The following is a 24740-nucleotide window of genomic DNA, read 5'->3' on the forward strand; positions in this document are numbered from 1 at the left end:
TGACAGTATTCCAGAATTTCAGTCAATTCAGTTATCAATGAAAAATCCCTAAAAATCGATAGTTCATTAGTAATTCTAAGTAATCAGTTGATAATAAGAACATCAAATTGACACTTATTTTGTTATGCTATATATTGTTTTATACTGTTTGGTAATCAAATCCGCATGGTTATTAAATTAATTAGCTCATTACGGTTTTGGCCGTCGAAGGTTGAAAACGGCGATCGGCCCCAGTGTGCGTCGCGAGATCTTGTTGCTACAGAATGGATGGCGGGTGAAAAACACCGGGAGACGAGTGGTCCATTGAAAAAACGTGTTCGAGATGGTGTGTCGGTCGAATTTTCGGCCTCGGTAGACTGTTATTGTCGGTACGTGCCCCTTGAGTTAAACGAGAGTTAACGTTTCTTTGGACGTTGAGGAAAATGAGAGGAGAGCCAACAAACCATGCACTGTTTTGCGGCGGCTTAGATTGAATTTTCTATACAGTTTTGTCATAAAATCCGTCGAGTAAGGAGTGACGCGTCGTTTCACGGGTGAAGAGTGAAAATTTTTCGAACGTGTGTTGTTTTTTTTTTCTGTGCTACTCTTTGCCGGAGATATATTTATCTCGGTTCACCGTGAAGAAGCGGCATTTTCCTCTGGGAGCCACTCATATCGTGCCTTGGTTGAATGCGCAAGCTGTGGTAATAATCGTGAAAATGCGAATGAATGTTACTTGCTGTGATAATGGAATATACAGTGCAAGGAAATTACAAGAATATCTACTGTGAATGGAAGAAATAATGGATAATGAACCGAATGGATTCATTTGAATTGGTCGATAGTATAGCTTTCAGATTCGATCAGATATGGGAGAAGAAACGTCTGTTTTCAACATACTGTGAGTTGATGTGAAATGATCGTGTATAGTGTATAGAAATCGTGATAAGTGAATCTCCAACAAGAGATTCGAATTAATATGGTATAGTCAATGGAGCAGACATGGATTCAGCGAACTACTTATCGAATAGAATAATTAAAATATCCCTCATATGATAATACCAGGCTTGAACGAGAGCAATTCAAAGATGTTCACAGCAGCACCAGTTCGATCAAAAAAGCAATAGCATAGCTTGATCAAAAGGTTTGGTTCATTGAAAGTACAGACGCAAAAAGGATTTCACTCATTATTCGTTTTAAAACCAGCTTTGCCGGCGATAATCAGATCAGACATGTCAACTGGCATAAATAGATAAGTTGACGATAAAAAATCTATGATTCAGAGATCTCTGGATGTTATTCGACCCAAGCTTTTTTTAAACTAATAAACTCGTCCATCATTCAAGATATATTTCGGATTGTCCAGTATATTCTCATACAATCATTTGGCTGTAATTTGTCTGACAATATTGGTGATTTTATTTATTCAAAGGCCTTAAAATACTGATTCACAATATATTAGAAATATTTCATTAATTAACAAATTAAATTAAAAAAAAAACCTTTCGACGTTTGTTTTAAGCGACACGCCAATTGGTGGTGGTAGTCAATACCACCACTTGATTGCACTCCTCCAATATACTCATACATCAGGTTTTGTCTACCCATTACAGATCGCAACAAAAATGACATATTTGCGTGTCTCAAGGATCAAATTATGTGTCTCTAGTAGATTTGGGGATGCTCAATCCAATGTTCTAGCACGACACCATTTTTTAGCTATATGTAGTTGGCCGAAGTTGTATAAAACACTGATTTAATTGATGTTTACATAAAATTTAGAGTACGATTTATCAAACTTTTTGTGATGAAATCCACTAAGCGTGCAAAATTGCTCTTTAACTTTCATTTCAGATATAATTTGGTTGAAATCGCATGATTAAATTTAGACTAAATTTTTTCAACATGCTTGCAGTCTCCATACAAAATTTTTCGGTTTCTCTTATATGACAAAATACTATACATTTCTAAACCATCAAAAAGTAACTTTTCAGCATTGAAATTATTATGAACTTGATAAGTATTGTTATACACACGTCGATCGAATTCTGTGGCGAATCAGGCAAATAAATTTCCATACAACCTGTCAAACTTGCATGTAAGTTGGCTAAAATATTCATATCTAAAAATTAGACGTGCCATGATATTTTTAAAAATGCAATGGATTCAGCAATCCTTAATTAGACAGATGGATGTAGTTTGATGCTGGAGACAAAAACGTGTTCCACAGTGTTACTATTGGAGTCTTCCATATTCCATATAAAATATTTGTAACTTTCTTTAGTGAATAATTTAACATTGAGAAATTTCTCTTGAAATTTGACCTGAAATAATTCAAGCAACACTTTAAGAGCGTTTTAAAAAAATATTCAAGATCTACCCAATTGGTACCAATAGCGTTGGTCAAGGCTTCCGAGAAGAACATTTTGAAACTCTGAGACACTTTCTGAATCATCAATGACTTCCAGCAGAATATTTGGTGAAAGCATATGATTTCAAAACGATATTAAAAAAAAAAATGATTCTGTTTTAGGACCACCAAAAATTTGAAATAGTTTCAGAACAGTTAATTTATAGCTTTTAAACAGTGCTTCCCAACTTTTTTGAAGTTGTGGACCCTTTCAAGTTCTACAAACATTCCGTATCAGGTATCAGGAGGAGGGACTGCACGAGCAAAGGGATGGGAAATAGGAGTGGGGTCCTTTGTAGAGGGAAAATCGCATAAGCGAAGAAGCATGTAGCTCCATACCACTATGGGTTCGAACAGCGCCCTAAAAAGGGCACTGCAACTCATGAGCGTAAAGGGAGCCTATAGCGGGTTAAGAATAACAGAATGTCCTGAAGACTCAGGCTTCTGAATTCAGTTTCACTTAATTAGTGTTTACCAAGAAATTGGAATCGCATTTGCGCCAAAACTGGACAGTTACATATCAGGAGATACCAAGTTCCATAATCGGAGTCACAACTATCACACACATATGGGTCAGCACTGAATATATGCCATGTGATAGTTGAGTCGGCAGTGGGCTGTCAACGCTCTGACCAAGAGACTGCAATTATGCTTTGACAGATTTGATGAATACTTCATCACCCTTGGAGATGGCTCAGTAATATACAATTTTGTTCGACGACATGACTCAAAATTATTTCAATATTGCTTGTGTTGAGTTTTCACCCAATAATTTATCTGAAGCTTCACCCAGCACTTTGAAATTAGGATAGCTGGCACAGGGTCAATGAAGTCTTGCGATGCTCCATCGCGAGCTAGCTCATCAGCCAATTCATTTCCAGCGATGGAAGAATGGCCAGGTACCCATACAAGGTTTACAGAGTTGACTGAATTCAGTTCCTCAATTTGAGTTCGACATGCGATAACAAGCTTCGACCTTGAGTTGGCCGAAGCGAGAGCTTTTATAGCAGCCTGACTATCTGAACAGAAGTAAATGACTTTACCCATTACGCGCTGCTGAAGTACTGATTGCACTCCACACATAAGAGCAAATAATTCCGCCTGAAAAGCGGTGCAGTTTCTACCAAGTGAGTAAAACTGATTCAGCCTTAGGTCACGAGAATATACTCCTGCACCAGCTCTACCTTCAAGAAGGGAGCCATCAGTGTAACATACTATATTGCTTGATATACTTCTTTCCAAATAGCCCGACGTCCACTCTTCCCGTGAAGGGAATTGTGTGGTAAATGTCCTGTAAGGAAAGTGACAAGCAATTGTGAGATCACTTGTCCCAATTCACCAATTTTGTCCCAATTCACCAAAAGTGGAAACAACGAAGTGTGTGTAGATCTACGATTTACTGGATTTTCCTTCAGTAGATCCAGTACCCGGTAAGAGCAAGAAAGTTCTTCTTGTTTAAGATGTATGTGTAGTGGTGCAACGTCAAAACGGGCCTCGGGCGCTGCTGTGGGAGTTGTAGAGAATTTCACGTCGCTCATTTGCCAACAACATGAAACATCCATATGCCAATATTGGTCGAACAACTGTTGTGTAAATCCATTTGATATACTTGGGATTTAGGCCTCAAGTTTTATCAAAGGTTCGCCGAAGGCTATTCAAGCTTTTTTAACTCCGAAATCAATATGAGGTGTTCCTAAAAGTTTGTAATCAAGAATGACTCCGACATACTTTACTTAATCAGTCACATTAATATCAGTGCCAAAAAGACGTAAAGGTCGAATTCCATCGCAGTTTCGTCTTTCTGTAAAAAGAACAATAGATGTTTTATTTGGGTTAATCGAAAGGCCATATTGGCGACACCAACTCTCGACTACCTTAAGAGCACTTTGAATATATTAAATGACCTACAGGGAAATTTTTCTAACATTGTTAATCTCTTACCAATTTTGAAACTCTTAGCATTCTTTTCAAGATTGAAGAAGATAGAAATTATGAAAAATTCGTTGAATAGCAAATTCATCTAGCCAAAACTAATCTATGCGAAACGTAGTTTCTTCAAGTTTTTCCTTATATTACAAAAAATTATCAACTTTGTTTGACTATAACTTCATGGAAACTCAACCGATTCCAAGTATTTTACCATGCTTTGAAAAATAATTTGGCTGCATTTTAAAATTGTGAAATAACTTTATGAGCTTTTTGGCGTCAGTTCGACAAAAACTGTCGAAAGACACATTTTTTCGACGAAGAATCACAAATTTAAGGGAATGTATCGTTAATATCAATACTGGCTTTCCTTAGCCGAGTAGTTAGAGTTCACGGCTACAAAGCAAAGCCATATTGATTGTGTTTGGGTCCGATTCCCGGTCGGTCCAGGAAACTTCCTTGACTTCCCTAAGCATTGTGTATCATCGTACTAGCCACACGATACACGCTCAAAGCTTTTTTTCTGGAAAACGTAAACTGTCAAAAATACACCGTGAACTACCATGAACGTTCTCGTATACATGATCTTGTTCACGGTGTATTATTGCTTGTTGACGAGTTCACGCCTGCTGTTCACGGATACGAGAACGACTTTTTTTCTGTGTTCGAAAATGGAAACTTTGGCAAAGAAAGCTCTCAGTTAATAACTGTGGAAGAGCTCATAAGAACACTAAGCTGCGAAGCAGGCTCTGTCACAGTGAGGACGTAATGCCAAGAAGTATAAGGTATACACATTTTGTAATTTTCGACAAAAACTTTAATATTCTAAAGATATATTATTTTTTTTATTAACATTTCTTGTTTTTGTTGAATAACAACAGTGGCTACTTTATCATGAATCACACACTGTTACGGGACAAATGCATTCTAATTACATGTGGAACATTGTGACTAATTATCGTGATTAGGTTACCATAATAGTGTAGGTAGTGCAAATCAAAGCCATTTATCAATTAAATATGTTTTCTGCACAGTTTGACAACAACTTCAAAATTGACTGTGAACGTATGTTTAAAGATTTAGAATCGGTTGAGTATTGTTGAAGTCATGGTTAAATAAAATTGTATAGTTTTTGTAAAATGAGGAGAACATTTGAGAAAACTACTTCAAACTAAGATTAGTCTTGATATACTAATGCCTTTCATAAATTTAATTTTGAAGAGAATAACGCCATTTTTTCCAATACAATTAGGAAAACAACAATGTTGCAAAGACTTCACTGTAGATCATATTTTATAACTTAAAAATTTACCTGTAAGCCGCTTAGGCCACCTCTTAATCTCAAGATTGTTGGCTCAAACTATGAGGTTTGTTTTTTAATGTGATTTGAATTTAGAAGAGCATACAAATTTTTCGTTTTATGAGTTTTTGAAAAATAACCGTACCCTAATAAGTATCAATCAATATCTATGCAAAAAAAAAAATTATACAAATTCCTCTAGATTTATAACGTGTTTATTCCATCTTAAGAAACTTACATACGTGATTTTTTCCTATAAAATCTGTACTTTGATGAATAAAATCTAATCTACGTTCTCTATTTTAGTTGTGGATTTATATGTGTTTATATACCCTCTATCAAAGTTATCCCAAAACCGAAAATAATAAATAATAAAAAAATAATAAAGAAATATACATACTTTCTTCCAAAAACTTTCAAAGTTACCCCCTTTTAGGTACCTTTTGAGAAACGAAAGTAATGCAAACTATTGATTCGTATTTTAGCACATAAAAACTTATTTCTGAACTAAATTAGGAAAACATTTTATTCGTAGTCAATTGTATGAACAAAGAAGAAGGGGGAAGAAGGTCTAAGATCTCGAAAAAATGGCTACGTGATTAATGGACGACCCCTTACAGAAGCCTGAACAAATGTGAATTAAAAGAAAACTTCTCAAAAAATACGAAACGTCCAGAAATATTGATTAACCATTCAATTTTAGCTGACGCTGCCAAATCCGTATTTAGAACTCCGCTTCACAGAACTTATCTCCAATCAACCATTTTCATTGGAAAATGACCGCCTGGCGTTATAAAAACCATTTGTCATCACCCACTCGTGCCAAGTGATGTTTTACATGCTGCGATGATTAGCGCGATGGCCTTGATAAATACGTCATCGCCCTGTTTCCCGATAACCCGGGCGATAAATCTTGGCCTGACCTCGCCGGAGGCCAACTATAGAAGAGCACCGACCGCTGGCTGCTGTTTGCATTATTCACCGGGATTGAATAATTCACCACGCTGCCAGTGGGTACTGGAATAATTGCGCACTTGTCGGGTCATAAATCGATAAGAATTGGTTTAATTTCAAAGTAAGTGTGTAATGCCCTCTGCGCCATAAGCATTACCTAAGCATAGAACGGCACCCGGTTGAGCATTGGCGAAGTTAGGATTTCTATCAGAGGAGGTTACATTTGGCTTGAATGCCCTTAATATAATTTTTGAATTTATTCAGCATGAGCCCTAGATACTTAACTTTATCTTACCAATTTATTGGAACCCCTCTCATCGTGACAACATGTCTACTTGAAGGTTTCAACTAAAGAGCTTTCAGTTTATGTGGGAATATTATTAGTTGAGTTTTGGAAGCATTAGGAGAAATCTTCCATTTTTGCAAGTATGAAGAACATATATCATTTTTTAAAATCTAGTACAGATGACACGCAGGCTTCGTCCTTTTCCAGAGAAGCCTGTGTAGTCCGCAAAAAAAAAAAAAAAATTTGAAGCAATTCCGGTAAGTCAAATGTGAAAATAGTGTATAATATTGGTTTCAAAATTCTGCCTTGAGGAACACCAGCTCTTACAGAAAGTCTTTCAAACTTGGAATTCTGATGATTAACCTGAAGTGCACGATTAAACAGATAACTCTGGATTATTATAACAATTTACGTTGGAAAAATAATGTTTTTTAATTTTACCATAAATTTTTCATGACTGTCGAATGCATTTTCTATGTCTGAAAGAGCAAGACCAGTAGAATAGTCTTCAGATTTGTTGGAACGAATCAAATTTATTACACGTGAAAGTTGATGAGTGGTCAAATGTCCATGTCGGAATCGGATCTATTCATTGGCAAAAATTGAATTTTCGTTGATGTGAACTATCATTCTGTTTAACATTACCTTTTCAAAAAGTTTGCTGAGAGGAAAGCAAGCTGATTGGACAATAGCTGGAAGCTTCTGCTGGATTTTTGTCCGGTTTTAAAATTGATACAGTCTTAGCATTTTTCCATTTGTCATGAAAATATGCCAACTGAAACAAATGTTAAATATATAAACCAAGAACGATAAACTACTCTATGGAAGTTTCTTGATAAAGACGTAATAAATCCAAGGGCTTTTATATTTTTATTTATTTATTTTTCAACCTCTTCCAACTAAGTCCTTGAAGAATTGAAGATATACTCTTGATTGAAAGTGCTTTCGACATCCTGAATAACTTGATTTTTAATTGAACTAGTGAGTCCTAAGTTAAAATAGCATAGCAAGTTTTTGAGCTTTTCGTCATTAGTCAGTTATAATTCGTTTAACTCTTTCAATGCCAGAATTGGCTCCTGAATTTTTTTTTTCTAAATTTAAGATAATTTTCAAAAGAGCTTAAAGCCAGTGTCCAATTGACAGATTTTATGTTAATTTTTTTTTGTTTCTCTTTGATGTAGTCATGTGATGATTAAACAAAGGAAAAAAATAGTTTCTTGATTGAATGAAACGTTTTTCATTTCTTTTTGCAGATCCTGCCATATAATTTTCATAGCAGGATCGCAAGTGCGATTTTATTGCCTTTCCTCACGTTTTTAAGAAAGAACAGGATTTGAAATCATCGTCTATAATCACGGATTCGAATTTTACTTCACATTTTGGTACTGCAATGCCCCTTGCTTCAACAATGGAATTTAATAAAGTTTCAATAGCATTATCAATATATTTTTTTTTGACAAAGAAATGTTAACATCAAGATTACTATTGGTACTGTAACATTCTTTGAATGATTGCTGTTGATATCTTTGACAAAAACATGGTTTTTAATTGGACTTCAAGAATTATCGAGAAAAATGTCATTACTCATTGATCTTCGTAACAAAGTAGTTGAAAGCCTCCCACCTGGCTACACCCATTCAATTCAGTTGCGGTTGAAGGATCTGCTGGATTGCTCTCGATGGCGGCGGCAGGCGAAACCAGTTGAGTGTGGCAAATTGCTCCACCACCTAGTGCGTTATTTGAATTATCTGTGAAATGTGTGTATCCGAGCGATAGCACCACTCAGCAAACATTTGCCTGCCGGATATGGCGAATGTGGAAATTGTTTAGTGAAACATAATATAAATCGATCCACGTGTTGAGGCAGTCTCCGATCCATGACTAAACCGTTGGCGTTGTGTGTGAAGCGAAGAGCAGCTAAAGGGCCGGATTATCGGATTGAAGAGGAACACTTTGCTATGTGTTTTGCACCTTCAAATTGAAATTCACAGCTTTCACCAACGTGAATACCGAAATCAATGCCGTTCAATGGGAGAAGACAGCTGTATCTTTCTATTGTAGTGCAGAGTTTTTGGCAATGGCATTAAAGACATCGTTGTTTGATGTAATCAAAATCTGTTAAGATACAGCTAGAGTACCGTTTTTTCTCAAATTACGAACACTCAGTTTTGATTGGTTGCGACCAAATTTCATGGATATTCTCCGTCCATTGAAAATCCAAGTGATCTGGATGATGCCGTTGATACTACAACATCCTAAATTATGGAAGCTTTTGAAGAAGCATGTCCTCTGCGGTCTGTAAAGACTACAAGAGGGACCCCATGGTGGAATTCCGATCTGACTAGACTCAGGAAACAATGTAGAAGGAGTTGGAACAGACGCCGTTCAGCTGGATCAGAGTCGTTCAAGTCAGCTCGCAAGGCTTACAAGAAGGCTCTTCGTTCTGCTGAACGATCCGGCTGGAAAAACCTTTGTACAAATGTTTCCAGTTTGAGTGAAGTCAGTCGGTTGAACAAAATTCTTGCAAAATCTAAGGATTTCCAAGTGAACGAAATTCGCTTACCTAATGGTGACTTTACTTCTTCCGATGAAGAAGTTTTAGAATGTTTATTCAATACACACTTCCCCGGATGTGTGGACATAGCATCTACGGATGAACCAAATGTCTTTTCATGTAGTTACGAGTCTCTGGCCTCGGCTCGCAGTATCGTAACTACTGAATCGATTCAATGGGCACTTAATAGTTTTGCTCCTTTCAAATCTCCAGGAGCGGATGGGATTTATCCTGTTCTGCTCCAAAAGGGATTTGAGTCTATCAAACATGTTTTGAAAAAGCTACTTGTAAGCAGTTTTGCTACCGGGTACATTCCCAAATCCTGGCGTGATATTACTGTAAAGTTTATCCCAAAAGGAGGACGTGCGTCGTATGAGGAAGCGAAGAGTTTTAGACCAATCAGTCTGACCTCTTTTCTTCTGAAATGTCTGGAACGCATTATCGATCATCACATCCGTGATGTTTATTTGGCAAACATGCCTCTTCATGTGAATCAACGTGCTTACCAATCTGGAAAATCCACTGTGACTCTTTTACACAAAGTTGTATACGATATCGAGAAAGCATTCGCTTAGAAGCAATCGTGCTTGGGTGTTTTCTTGGATATTGAGGGTGCCTTTGATAACGTGTCTTTCGATGCCATATTGGAAGCCGCACGAAACCATGGGCTACCTACAATGATTACCAATTGGATTCATCAAATGCTCAAAAACCGACATCTCTTCTCGACATTGCGTCAAGCAGCGATTCGAAAATTGAGTGTTTGTGGATGCCCCCAAGGGGGAGTCTTGTCACCACTTTTGTGGAATTTCGTAGCAGATACGCTATTGAGGCAACTCAATAATTGCGGTTTTCCAACTTATGGATTTGCCGACGACTATCTAGCTCTGATAGTTTGCATGTATCTGGGCATGCATGGGGCCCAGATAGCCGTAGCGGTAAACGCGCAGCTATTCAGCTAGACCAAGCTGAGGGTCGTGGGTTCGAATCCCACCGGTCGAGGATCTTTTCGGGTTGGAAATTTTCTCGACTTCCCAGGGCATAAAGTATCTTCGTACCTGCCACACGATATACACATGCAAAAATGGTCATTGGCATAGTAAACTCTCAGTTAATAACTGTGGAAGTGCTCATAAGAACACTAAGCTGAGAAGCAGGCTTTGTCCCAGTGGGGACGTAACGCCAGGAAGAAGAAGAAGTTTGCATGTGCATAAGCACCCTATTCGACCTGATGCAAAGTGCTCTTCAGGTAGTCGAGAGTTGGTGTCGCCAATATGGCCTTTCAGTTAACCCGAATAAAACATCTAGTGTTCTTTTTACGGAAAGACGAAACCGCGATGGAATTCGACCTTTACGTCTTTTTGGCACTGAGATTGATGTGACTGATCAAGTAAAGTATGTCGGAGTCATTCTAGATTCCAAACTTTTATGGACAGCTCACATTGATTTCAGAGTCAAAAAAGCTTGCATGGCCTTCGGTCAATGCCGGCGAACCTTGGTTAAACTTGGGGCCTCAAACCCAAATATATCAAATGGATTTACACAACAGTTGTTCGACCAATATTGGCATATGGATGTCTTGTGTGGTGGCAAAAGGGCGAAGTGAGAACAATCCAATCAAAATTGGGCCATCTCCAAAGGATGTGCTTGATGGCGATGTCTGGTGCGTTCTCTACAACTCCCACAGCAGCGCTCGAGGCCCTTTTCGACGTTGTGCCACTACACATATATCTTAAACAAGAAGCACTTTCTTGCTCTTACCGTTTATGGGTACTGGATCTACTGGAGAAAAATCCAGTGAATCGTAGATCTACACACACTTCGTTGTTTCCACTTTTGGTGAATTGGGACAAAATTGTCCTTGCTCCAAGTGATCTCACAATTGCTTGTAACTTTCCTTACAGGACATTTACCACACAATTCCCTTCACGGGAAGAGTGGACGTCTGGCTATTTGGAAAGAAGTATATCAAACAATATAGTATGTTACACTGATGGCTCCCTTCTTGAAGGTAGAGCTGGTGCAGGAGTATATTCTCGTGAGCTAAGGCTGAATCAGTTTTACTCACTTGGTAGAAACTGCACCGTTTTTCAGGCGGAAAAATTTGCTCTTATGTGTGGAGTACAATCAGCACTTCAACAGCGCGTAATGGGTAAAGTCATATACTTCTGTTCAGATAGTCAGGCTGCTATAAAAGCTCTCGCTTCGGCCAACTCAAGGTCGAAACTTGTTATCGCATGTCGAACTCAAATTGAGGAACTGAATTCAGTCAACTCTTTGGCAACTACTTGGCCATTCTTCCATCGCTGGAAATGAATTGGCTGATGAGCTAGCTCGCGATGGAGCATCGCATGACTTCATTGGCCCTGAGCCGGCTATTCCAATTTCGAAGTGCTGGGTGAAGCTTCAGATAAACTCTTGGGCGGCAACTCAGCACAAGCAATATTGGAATAGTTTGGAGTCATGTCGTCAAACAAAATTGTACATTACTGAGCCATCTCCAAGGGTGGTGAAGTATTTAACAAATCTGTCAAAGCAGAATTGCAGTCTCTTGGTAAGAGCGTTGACAGGCCACTGCCGACTCAACTATCACAAGGCAAATATTCAACGTGCTGACTCATTTGTGTGTGATAGTTGTGACTCCGATTATGGAACTTCGTATCACCTGATATGTAACTGTCCAGTTTTTGCGCAAATGCGATTCCAATTACTTGGTAAACACTTATTAAGTGAAACTGAATACAGAAGCCTGAATCTTCAGGACATCCTGTTATTCTTAACCCGCTGTGGTAATGAGCTATAGGCTCTCTTTACGCTCATGCGTTTTGCAGTGCCCTTTTTAGGGCGCTGTTCGAACCCATTGTGGTATGGAGCTACAAGCTCTCATTTCGCTTATGCGATCTTCCCTCTTCAAGGGACCCCATTCCTATTTCCTCCCATCTTTCCCTTCCCTTTCCTCTCCCATCGGGTAGATGATGAAATAGGCTCAAATATGGCGATGGCACAAATCTCCCAACTGGTGGGGAACGTGCCTTTGGAGCCGGCCTTCTGATAACTGATACTCAGCAAACATTTGCCTGCCGGATATGGTGAATGTGGAAATTGTTTAGTGAAACATAATATAAATCGATCCACGTGTTGAGGCAGTCTCCGATCCATGACTAAACCGTTGGCGTTGTGTGTGAAGCGAAGAGCAGCTAAAGGGCCGGATTATCGGATTGAAGAGGAACACTTTGCTATGTGTTTTGCACCTTCAAATTGAAATTCACAGCTTTCACCAACGTGAATACCGAAATCAATGCCGTTCAATGGGAGAAGACAGCTGTATCTTTCTATTGTAGTGCAGAGTTTTTGGCAATGGCATTAAAGACATCGTTGTTTGATGTAATCAAAATCTGTTAAGATACAGCTAGAGTACCGTTTTTTCTCAAATTACGAACACTAAGTTTTGTGTAAGGCGATTTGGTTGAAATGTTTCGCTGAACTGTGTAATTCAAATTACCAAAAAATGACAGTCCATTGAAATTAAATTTTAACGACTTCTTATTTGTTTTATACCTTGGGAGTAATGATGATCCTCTAGTTCGAGATTAGTAAAACTAGCGCACATAAATTTATTTGATAAATTATTCATTTGAATACGATTTATTCGTGCTGTTCGAGATATGAGACAAAATGAACAGTGAACACAAGCTTCGGCATTTGAATCAAAATGTTGTTCCATTCTTTCACTTAACGGGTCGTCGAAATATAACGTCCATCATTTGGAGGAGAGGAGGGGTCTACGAAAGTGTGACAGTGCATGTATTAGGTATTGGAAAAAGTGTGACAGAGGGGGAGAGGGGGTCTATAAATCCCGAACGATGGACGTCATATTTGAATCGTCCCTTATGAACAATACTAAACAAGTTGAAATCAACATTTTTAACGTCAAACCCAACAGCTGACAGTAGAGACTTTGTAAAAAAATTGAAATTTTCACAAATATCAGCTATTTAAGCCTATCAGATGCTTTTGAAGTAACTGTTGGCCTTAAGGACATATCCCTTTCAGTACCAAAATGGCATCTAATATGGCACCTCTCAGTGTTTCGGAGAGCGATCACAAAAATGATTATTTGAAGCTACTAACCTTATTGTAGAGCGGTGGTTACTTAACTGAAAGCATTCTATAATGTGTTTTTCAGAAATCACCAGTTTTTGAATGCAAACACGTAGTTATTGCTGTGATTTGTGTTGTAAAATACCACGCACTACCGTATCACTTCTTCTTCACGCACCGAGATATTGTTTGCTGGCTTTTCGGTGCTCGTTCTAAAACTCACTTTTAATCGTATTTCTACTCATCGTAACAATTCAAAAATCTAATTCGAAACTTGAAATACTTTGATTATTCACGCACGATGCTCCTGGGAGCAATAAATCACTTGAATTTATCAATTTGTGCTCGAAAACAGCACCGGAACGCGAATTCACTGAGCCAACATTGTTTATGATTCGAATGCGCCGCTCTCACTGATTGGAAGTGATGTCAGTTTTTATGTTTGCAATTAAATTTGTTACGAATATCCAGTACACTTGCTACAACCACGTATTTCACAATTTCATAATGGCAACTTTCTCTGTCCGTGAGAAGCGAGAAAAGAGAGGAGAAAGCTGCCAAAAACAGTAAACAACACACGCATGGTGTAAAAATGCTTATAATTTTGGTTAAAAAACATGTTTTCACTACCAAATGAAATAAATTGTGATTTTGAGCTTTTATGAAGTTGTTGATGAATTCATATCGACAATAATACCTTTGTATGAAACGTGTGCAAGTAATTCTGCCTACATAATTCTGTGGGTGGAGGTATACATGAAACATGATGATTCATTTTTAACCGACGCACATAACATTGTGCTCCGCCTTGTTGGGTGGCTCGAGAGGGTGGTTTAGCGGGTGGCTCGAGTGGGTGGCAACATTATGTTTACGTGCTCAATGAACTTTCACCTTAAGTGTTCGGTATATGAGTCAAAACGGTAACAATAATGTCTTCAGCAATATGTTCATACTGTGGACTGATATGAGGCAACGTAAAGCTAAAATTGACAATTTTACAAACGATTGTGAATCTGCAACATCTGCAAAGCTAACATCTAGTCCGTTGTTGATCAGCCATCACATATGTAAAGAGAAGACTATTTAAGCGATTCGATAAACACGCAGCATATTCAGCATGACCATGCTGTAAGTTCTAATCTCACCGATCTTAAATCTTTTCGGAAAATAACATTTCTCGACTCCCAGGATAAAAGTTTGCAGTGTTTTTTTTTTGGCTCACACAACAGATACCCTGTATGGGTTTGACACCTTGTTAGGTCAATCTTATAATATGATTGATTGTAGAATGCATTTGTGTTGAAGTAAAAATTTAAATACTTTTAGTAGAAGACGTTTTTGTTGTAACCTCGGCTTAGGGACGAAGGTTCGCACTAATTTGACACATTTATGTAAGAAGACTACTGTAAATGGATGGAATACACACAACTAAGAGATAGAGCATTATGCCAGGGAAATTCAACAGTAATTTGGGAATTTGTCGAAAACCAGTATGTGTCGCTTTTGGAACGTAATTCCAAATGTTCCTTTTCAACGTTCCGTAGACAGTAAACAGTGTAGAAAGTGTCAGAAGAGTTTTCACAAGCAATTTGCACGTCATACCCTTGTCATTTCCTCAATGCGAACTTTTGCCCCCACTATGGCGAAAAAGTTCACATTTACGATGTAGCACTGAATATTATATTTCTCGAAACACAAATGTAACTTGAAATAATGTAGTACTAAGTTTTAAAGGTAATATGTATAACATACCATACAAGCTTAAATACTTTTAATTCAATCGTTATCTTCTGAGGAATGCTAGGTGCGAATATTTGCCCCGCATTACTCTACGGATGCAGCAATGCTCAATTTGCAAAAAAAGCTCATAGATAATAAGTGATGAAGTGATCATAAGCAGGCTTCCCGAAATCTCACGACCCCACCGATGAGACCGTGAGCAATGCGATCGGCTGTCGCATTTCTCTTTGTATTATGGAGAGCGAAACAAACAGAGCATACACAACTAAACTGTTATGAGTGCGACAAATCGCATGCTCTCAATATTCCGATGTGTCGCACGAAGTGAAATCTCATCGCAACATTGTCGCAATGTGTACACGAGCTTGACTGCACATGTGCTGTTTCATGCGCTATCCGATATGTGACATGTCTCATGCGCTGTTCATGCGATAGGTACTGGTTTCAAAGCTCCAAAAACTTAGCGCGTTATTTTTGTTTTACAACGGTTTGAACTGCATGGGGCTCTGCACTGTTTTGATTTTGTATGGCATTTTGACTTTTACTGGCCTTGGAGTAGTGTTTGATCCTTCGACCTTGACACTTGCTCCTGCTGGGGCGGGTGATGAGGGCAGGATCAAACATGTCGCGCGTCGGTAGTGAAGCGGTGAAAAAGTGATCGGTTCGTTAGTAGTGTTTGATCCTTCGACCTTGACACTTGCTCCTGCTGGGGCGGGTGATGAGGGCAGGATCGAACATGTCGCGCGTCGGTAGTGAAGCGGTGAAAAAGTGATCGGTTCGTTAGTAGTGTTTGATCCTTCGACCTTGACACTTGCTCCTGCTGGGGCGGGTGATGAGGGCAGGATCAAACATGTCGCGCGTCGGTAGTGAAGCGGTGAAAAAGTGATCGGTTCGTTAGTAGTGTTTGATCCTTCGACCTTGACACTTGCTCCTGCTGGGGCGGATGAGGGCAGGATCAAACATGTCGCGCGTCGGTAGTGAAGCGGTGAAAAAGTGATCGGTTCGTTAGTAGTGTTTGATCCTTCGACCTTGACACTTGCTCCTGCTGGGGCGGGTGATGAGGGCAGGATCAAACATGTCGCGCGTCGGTAGTGAAGCGGTGAAAAAGTGATCGGTTCGTTAGTAGTGTTTGATCCTTCGACCTTGACACTTGCTCCTGCTGGGGCGGGTGATGAGGGCAGGATCAAACATGTCGCGCGTCGGTAGTGAAGCGGTGAAAAAGTGATCGGTTCGTTAGTAGTGTTTGATCCTTCGACCTTGACACTTGCTCCTGCGGGAGCGGGTGATGAGGGCAGGATCAAACATGTCGCGCGTCGGTAGTGATGCGGTGAAAAAGTGATCGGTTCGTTAGTAGTGTTTGATCCTTCGACCTTGACACTTGCTCCTGCTGGGGCGGATGAGGGCAGGATCAAACATGTCGCGCGTCGGTAGTGAAGCGGTGAAAAAGTGATCGGTTCGTTAGTAGTGTTTGATCCTTCGACCTTGACACTTGCTCCTGCTGGGGCGGGTGATGAGGGCAGGATCAAACATGTCGCGCGTCGGTAGTGAAGCGGTGAAAAAGTGATCGGTTCGTTAGTAGTGTTTGATCCTTCGACCTTGACACTTGCTCCTGCTGGGGCGGGTGATGAGGGCAGGATCAAACATGTCGCGCGTCGGTAGTGAAGCGGTGAAAAAGTGATCGGTTCGTTAGTAGTGCTTGATCCTTCGACCTTGACACTTGCTCCTGCTGGGGCAGGTGATGATGGCAGGATCAAACATGTCTCGCGTCGGTAGTGAAGCGGTGAAAAAGTGATCGGTTCGTTAGTAGTGTTTGATCCTTCGACCTTGACACTTGCTCTTGCGGGGGCGGGCGATGGGGGCAGGATCAAACTTGTCGTGCGTCGTTCGCTCAGAGAAATGAAAAAGCGCCGCGGATCGCTAGTAGTGTTTGATCTATTGATCGCGTCGCTTGCTCTTGCGTGGGCGAGTGACGAACCCTTGTTCGGCGTTTAATGCGATTATCGAATTATTTCGCGAATCCGGTTAGGCGTGATTATATCATGGATCGCATCACCAAACATTGGTGACTCCCAGATCTTTACCTTATCCCACTAACCCAATATCCTCTCCATGACAACCGTGGAGATGCAGAGGTGATCTCGGTCTCTAGTAACAACGGTAGTCACACTAACATTCCTTCCCTTCCCCGATGACCGTAAGGACGTGGCCGGCGCCGTTATTGACTTTTAAATTTGAGCTCTCGATTTGTGCACATTGAAGAATGGTAAGCTAATCCCAAGCCCCATTCATTAATTCCCTGTGCAACTTCGATTGTTCTGGTCAATCACGGAGTAGCAACTACGAATTGTACGGTCATCTATGCTTATGCTATGCTTATGCATTTTGACTTTTACTGGCCTTGTTGTTTACTAATTTCATGAAGGAGCGAAGGAGAGCGAATAATTCTTGTGCAGAGCCCCATTGTACGAGACGTTCCACAGTGCGTTGAATGCAAGGAGATGCGAGACAAAAATAAAATCTGTAAAATCAAGCCATTTTAACACCTCGGTATGGAAGGGAAAGTTGTTCTTAACTAAAAGAGCTGTAATTTACATAAATGACATATTATATAAATATAATCGCAAAACTGTCTCAAGCACCAATTTCATTGTTTTCCATGAACAACCCTGTAAAATGTACTTAAATTGCTCATAAAGACGCAAGAAATTACAGTACTGACCCGGTTTTGTCAGCTCCCGATTTTGTCTACCCCCGATTTTGTCAGCTTTTTGACCCGATTTTGTCAGCCTATTTTAAATTTGTCAAAAAAATGTAATCGTCATGTTTTACAACGTTTACATTAAAGTTAATGATGATGTTTGATGTCATGCACGCATGGGCGTAGCCAGAGGAGGCAATGGCACTGCCTTTTATTAAAAGTGAAAAAAATCGATATTACCAATATAAGGAAGGGGGGAGCCCCTGATAAAAAAAAACTGGCTACGTCCATGTCCATTGCCCTCTTAAAAGTCCATGTAACCATGAAACACGTTAAAAATTTGAAAAACAGGAACAAAATAAAATGACCCGATTTTGTCAGGTTCCCCATTTTGTCAGCCTAAAATTCATCGAGGGGCTGACAAAATCGGGTCCTTACTGTATTTGCAAACATGTCACTTTTACTTTTACGCCTTTATGCTAAAAAATCGTATATTTTCCGGTTTTCAATATAAAAATTGAATAAAATATTGGGAACTACACATATTATGTTGTATCATTTTTGATACAAATTTGCTCTGGTGTAGAGTCTGGTAGCCGATACAACATAGGATTAGAAGATTTTATGTTTTTTTTTATTGCATAAAACCCATGTTTATACTTGTGCTGGTTAAGGACTGTGCTGCAAATATTCAAAAATCTTTAAAAGTTGCAGTTAGTTGCAACTGTATCTTTCAGACCTCTTAAGGAACATACTTAGAAGCAAGTCCCGAACAAAGCTTGAGATCATTGTGAAAGCTTATTTTCATGTTGTAATGTCGCGGATTTTGATCACTTAGTTGGTTGTCATTTTGGTCGTTTTAACGGTTAAAATATCAAAACGGAGAGCAGAAATATGTTCCCATGAAATCAAATTGAAAACTATTTTTGCTATCAGTAACAGCAAATTGAAAACAATTCTGCTATCATTGAGGACAAATTGAGAACTTATTGAGATATTAATATTTTTGTTTGATACCAAAACAAGCCTGCAAAAAGAAGAATGCAGTATATTGTATATTATCATAGCTTTTAAAGATGAAACAGTAATAATATATAATTATATTAAACTGTTACATAAAAAAATTAAAAGATAACAAAACGAAAACAAAATATGATACCGAATATAATAATGTTAAATTGATATCAAATTTTGACATCAACTCCATGCTGAAAACAGGATATGTTTTCGGCTTGCTTTCTTTTCGATGTTGGACTTTGTTCCGGGTCTGTGCATGATTTAGCGTGAACAATGTGAACAATTTTTTGAATCGATAATTCAATTACACGTTAGTTTTTCATAACAAAATCAACGTGCTGATTCTTCAGATTCAAATACAAATTATGGTGTTCTTGTCTCATATAATATATTTACTAACCTTCAGCCATGTTTACTTAAGATTTTAGTTGAATAGATTAGGACGCAACAATTGAAGTACGTTTCGTCTTTCAAGATTGTTCCGTTTTTTGTTCTTCATTTGTCCCGTTTTTATCCGATTTGCTTATGATCAGCCTAGCCACAGTTTCGTTACTCGAGAAATTTGATGTTAGATGCTTTTCTCCATACAAAATAAAATTAATTTACTTTTGCTGATCAACTGTGGACATGAAAGAAAAATGCAATCCATTGATGAAATCTCATAAGACAAATTGCGGGCCAAATCGCAGAAACAATTATGTGTAGCGAGCTACTTTTTTAAGTGCACAAATGTTCGCATGAATTCTGATAAAAGTTAATAAATCAAATTCTTGAAATTTGACAAAATCTTTTTTTTTATTCAGCCATCCTATGAAAAACCGATCTAGTGGGTCACCGAACTCCGTGAAAATTTGATATTTTGTTCCTTATCCGAAATAAGGATACACGTGTTTTTGGATTTTTTTGATTAGGGTGACCTTTTCCGAAATAGGGTGATCAGGAAAATCGCGATTTTGCAAAATTTTTATTTTAAATAAAATTATAACTTTTGAACCGTTCGACCGATTTTCAAACTTTTGGGACGAAATGAAAGCTAAAGAATTTGACTTTTCATGAAAAATATAAGATTTCACAAAAAAAATGTTTTTTTTTACATGAAAAAAAATCAATAATTTCCGTTATTTAGTGTTTTGAAGGCCTCGGGACCAAAGGGGCTATTGCTGTTCTCATTTTTTCTTGAAAGTTCAAAAAATTTTACGTTTACTGTCAAATTTTCAACGATGTATGTTTCTTAGTATTTGAAATATATTTTTTTTTTGAAAATAAAAAAAAAACAGTCATTTTTCATCGGCACACACTGTAGGCCTCAGCGCATTAGATTTTTTATTTTTAAAAATATCATAACTTTTGAACAGCTCAATTAATTTCCAATCTTTTTTTATGAAATTAAAGCTTATGATTTCAACTTCTTAGACAAAATTGAAAAATCTAAAAAAAAATATAAAAATATTATATTATATGAAAAAATATAAAAATTCAATTTTTTTTTCTAGAAATTTCCATTTATTTTAATGTAAAAAATATATATTTTAAGTTTATATTTTATTTTGAAAAGTTGAAATCTAAGCTTTATTTCCATGAAAAAAGATTGGAAATCGGTTAAGCTGTTCGAAAGTTATATTTTTTTAAAAATAAAAAATTTTATGCTACACTTTTTTATATTAAATTTAGGGGAGGGATTATTAGAGTATGTTTAAAACTACAAATTGAACTTTAACACTTCACTTTTTGCAGAAAAATAAAATACTAAAATCACTGTAAGGCGAGCAACTACCTTTAAACTCTAATATGTGTTGCTTATCTTGACAGATAGGCCTATTTCGTCTGCGACTTACAGACTTCTTCAGTGTCGAGTGCTCGACTTCTAATGCGCTGAGACCTACAGTGTGTGCCGTTGAAAAATGACTTTTTTCATTTTCAAAATAATATATCTCTAAAACTAAAAAACATACATCGCTGAAAATTTGACAGTAAACGTAAAATTTTCTGATCTTTCAAGAAAAAAATAGAACAGCAATAGCCCCGTCCCGAGGCCTTCAAAACACGAAAAAACGGAAATTATTGATTTTTTTTTTTTTGTAAAAAAAAATATATATTTTTCCTTAAAAGTCAAAATCTTCAGCTTTCATTTCATCCAAAAAGATTGAAAATCTGACAAACGGTTCGAAAGTTATAATTTTTTTAGAAATAAAAATTTTGCCAAATTGCGATTTTTTTGGTCACCCTAATTCGGAAATGGTTACCTTAATAAAAAAAATCCAAAAACACGTGTATCCTTATTTCGGATGAGGATGACCCACTAGATCGGTTTTTCATGGAATGACTGTTTTATTCGGAAAAAAATTGCTGCTAAATATTCTGACGCTGGATATTTCAAAAGTCCCTTTCGAAATTATATAACAATCTCACCAAGAATATTTTGAAGGATCTATCGTAAATTTTTTGTGGACAGTGAGAATGATTCCTAAGATAAAAAAAACATATTCAGAATCCGACTTAGTATTATTCAAAATCCAGCTTAAGATGTTGTGAGAGCATGACTCAAAATTTATGAAAATTGTCATCACCTTTGCGAGTATCCTACTTTGAAAATATTAAAGAAGGCTTCTATCATTTAAGATTCTATCAAAATATTGAATAAGATTACAATCTTGCACAGGATTATAAAAAAACCGTTCGAATCCCACCTGAACACGTGGATTTTTTTTTCATGATTTCACTCATAATTTATCCATAAAAATCCACGCGTAATGAGCTTCTTCTTCTTCTTGGCATTAACGTCCTCACTGGGACAGAGCGTGCTTCTCAGCATAGTGTTCTTATGAGCACTTTCACAGTTATTAACTGCTTTCTTTGGAAAATTTATGCCATTTTTCGCATTCGTACATATATCGTGTGACAGGTACGATGATACTCTGTGCCCCCCCCCCTCTTTACGAAAATATCCTGGACCGACCGGATGTTCCGGATCTTCCGGTAAACCCCCAAGTGGCCATAGCTGATCATAAAGCGTTCGAAATATTAGTTTCGTCTTTTAATGTAGAAAACTAGTGAAATTAAAAAACAACGAGAATTTCCAAGACATCTTCCATGATAAGGCCAGTTTCAAGGACGTTCCGGATCGTTCGGGGGACCATACAGTAGGCAACAAGAGTCACATGGTGGCCTAAATACCGATACTGTTTATGGCAAGAGAAAACAATGAATTTTCAAAAATTGCGGTGTTGTGGGATAAATCACGCGGATTGTCCACTTTTCCGGATATTCCGGTGAGCACCCAATGGCCATATATGGTTTTATGCACTCAAAGCATTGGCTATGTCTATGTATGTTGAAAACTAATGAGATTGAAAAAACCGCGGCTTTCCAAGTTATTTTTAACGATTTGACCACTTTTACGGATGTTCCGGATCTTCCGGAAAGCATATTTCAGTTTTTAAAAGAAGCTTCCCTGAAAGTGACTCCTTAAATCACTTGAATATCTTTCATGTTGCACGATTGTCTGTTCCTACAAAACATGAGTTGTTAAATGACAGTTTAGTATTATAAAACTGCTCGGGAAAGGAAGTTGATCAATTTTTTACCCGACTCGATCCAGGAGGACACCGGAATAACTCCGGCCACAGGCAAAATTTTGGACCACTTTCCCCAGCATAAGAAAAAAGAAGAGTTTGGATTTCATATAGTGAAAAAAGTTTGCAAATTGAAAAAAAATAGCTTCACGAGAATTTTTTGATTTTCTTTTTTTCATAACCCGGTCGGATACGGGTTGAAATCATTAATATTTGATTTGGAAAAAAGGTGTAAAACTAAACTTAAAACTAAAACAGATTGGAAGAATAGTGAACGGGTCAAACATAAGAAATGTGTTCGAGATCTTCGCGGCCGCACGTAATTAAGTCGTGGGTTAGACGCGGCCCGCAAGCCGAACATTGGGCAGTAGCGTGGGACAAAATTCAGATTATCGCTTCAGTTCACTTTTTGGATTGCATTTGGGTCCCATAATAACTGTGCAAAATTTCAGCTCGACCAGTGAAACTATAATTTAACGCCGTTCAAAGTTTATATGGGATTTATTTTGGGAAAACTAACGTTTACTAAGAAAAATCGTCATCTATAAAAATTCTAGAAATAGCCCTCGATAGGTACTTTTACGATGAAAAACATTGCCAAAGACCGCGAAACAATCCGACACTTGTGAAAAAAGTTATTCCGAAAATGCTCCTAGAATACCGATCGGCAGTCGCTCTCCGTATACTACACATTTACGCAGCTGCCTCGTACATATGGAAGCCTCATGAGCTAAGTCTCATGAGACGATACATGCGCTACGGTGACATGCGGTTCACAAATTGCTAAATGCGACAAACGATGCAGTCGCACAGCGCTCGGGTTTCCTATGTACGTGCGATGCGACAAACAATAAAAGAGAGAGGCGAGAGAAGTCTCATTTCAAGCGCACGTCAAAACGATGATCGTGTGCTTCTTTTCGGTGAGTCTCACAAACAAAGTCTCACGCACTTGAAGCCTGATCATAAGACACTAAACTGAGAAGCAGACTCTGTTCCAGTTGAAGCGTAGTGCGTGATAGAAAATGACGAATATCCCTCTGTAATTCACGCAATTCAGCCTATAAACCTTCTTAGCTTAGCTTAGCTTAGCTTAGACTGACTACACATATCAATGGTTGCTATTCCGTGATTGACCGAAGTCAGTGAAAATGCACAAAGAATCAACTAGAAGTTCGGCTGGGATTGGCCATAATCTTCTTCAGTGTGCATAATTCAGTGCCTCCATTTATACATGTTCAATAACGGCGCCTGTCACGTCCTTGCAGTCAGGTGGGATTGGGGGAAGGAATGTTAGTGTGTAACCTTTGCTATTTGGAGACCGTGTTTGCCTCTGCATCTCCACAAAGGTTACTGGGAGGGATGTTTGTTAATGGGAAGGATCGTTGGGTCACAGGATTCACTTTGATAAGCGATTAGACCATGATAAATAATTATTTGTGAGATGTAAACATTATATGTAAATATAATATATTCGTTTGATATGAACAATATTTATGTGGAGAAAAATTATGCCGACACTTGAGGTGACGAACCTTTCAAAGTTTGTTGAATAATTCTAATTGCACACCGGTTATCTCTGATCTCGGCGGAGGCCTGCTTAGGTCTGGAAAACGACGAAATCTTGACCCATCAAGAAAAGAGAGAGCAACTATGAGCACTGAGTCAGCAACACCGTGTACCCCTCGAAAGTCTGCCACTGTCGCCAGAATAGAACAGACAGTCCTGCTTAGACCGAAGCGCAAACAAACATCAGAAATCACACAGAAAGATGTTCATCGTAAGTTAGACCCAGCAGAATTCTTAGTCAAATCAGCGTTTTTTAAAGAAGATGGCGAAGCTGTGATTAGATGTGAAACCAGCGAAAATGCTCTCAAGTTTGTTAATGCTGCTACCAAGATGCTGTCCGAAAAATACGATATATCCGTACAGAAACCTCTCAAGCCTCGCATCAAAATTTTTGGAATATCTGAAGATTTTACTGCTGAAGAAATACTCACCAAGATTCGTAAACAGAACAACCTTCCCGAATCCTCCGATGTTAAGATAGTTAAACTGCAGAAAGCCAAATCCAGAAAATCAAATCCTGTCGATGCCGTTTTGGAGGTTGATGCGAAATCGTTTGATTACCTGATTAAATTGGAGCGGGTCAACATTGGATGGAACCGCTGTCGAGCCATGGAGATGGTTAATGTTCTTCGGTGTT

The 24740-nt window shown here is 38.3% G+C and overlaps 1 protein-coding gene across 2 annotated transcripts in view; it reads left to right on the forward strand.

Moving 5' to 3' along the window:
- Positions 1–397: 397 nt before the first annotated feature.
- LOC5572136 (potassium channel subfamily K member 18) overlaps positions 398–24740 on the forward strand; it is a 170134-nt gene continuing 145791 nt past the window's right edge. Inside the window, exon 1 of one of the 2 annotated variants that reach the window (XM_021850625.1) lies at positions 398–683. The gene's annotated coding sequence lies outside the window, so the exon portion shown is untranslated. Of the gene's footprint in view, positions 684–727; positions 881–24740 lie in introns of those variants that run through there. The other variant, XM_021850626.1, reaches the window with a different exon arrangement.

This window comes from Aedes aegypti, chromosome 3, assembly GCF_002204515.2.
Source record: "Aedes aegypti strain LVP_AGWG chromosome 3, AaegL5.0 Primary Assembly, whole genome shotgun sequence".
Lineage (NCBI taxonomy): Eukaryota > Metazoa > Arthropoda > Insecta > Diptera > Culicidae > Aedes > Aedes aegypti.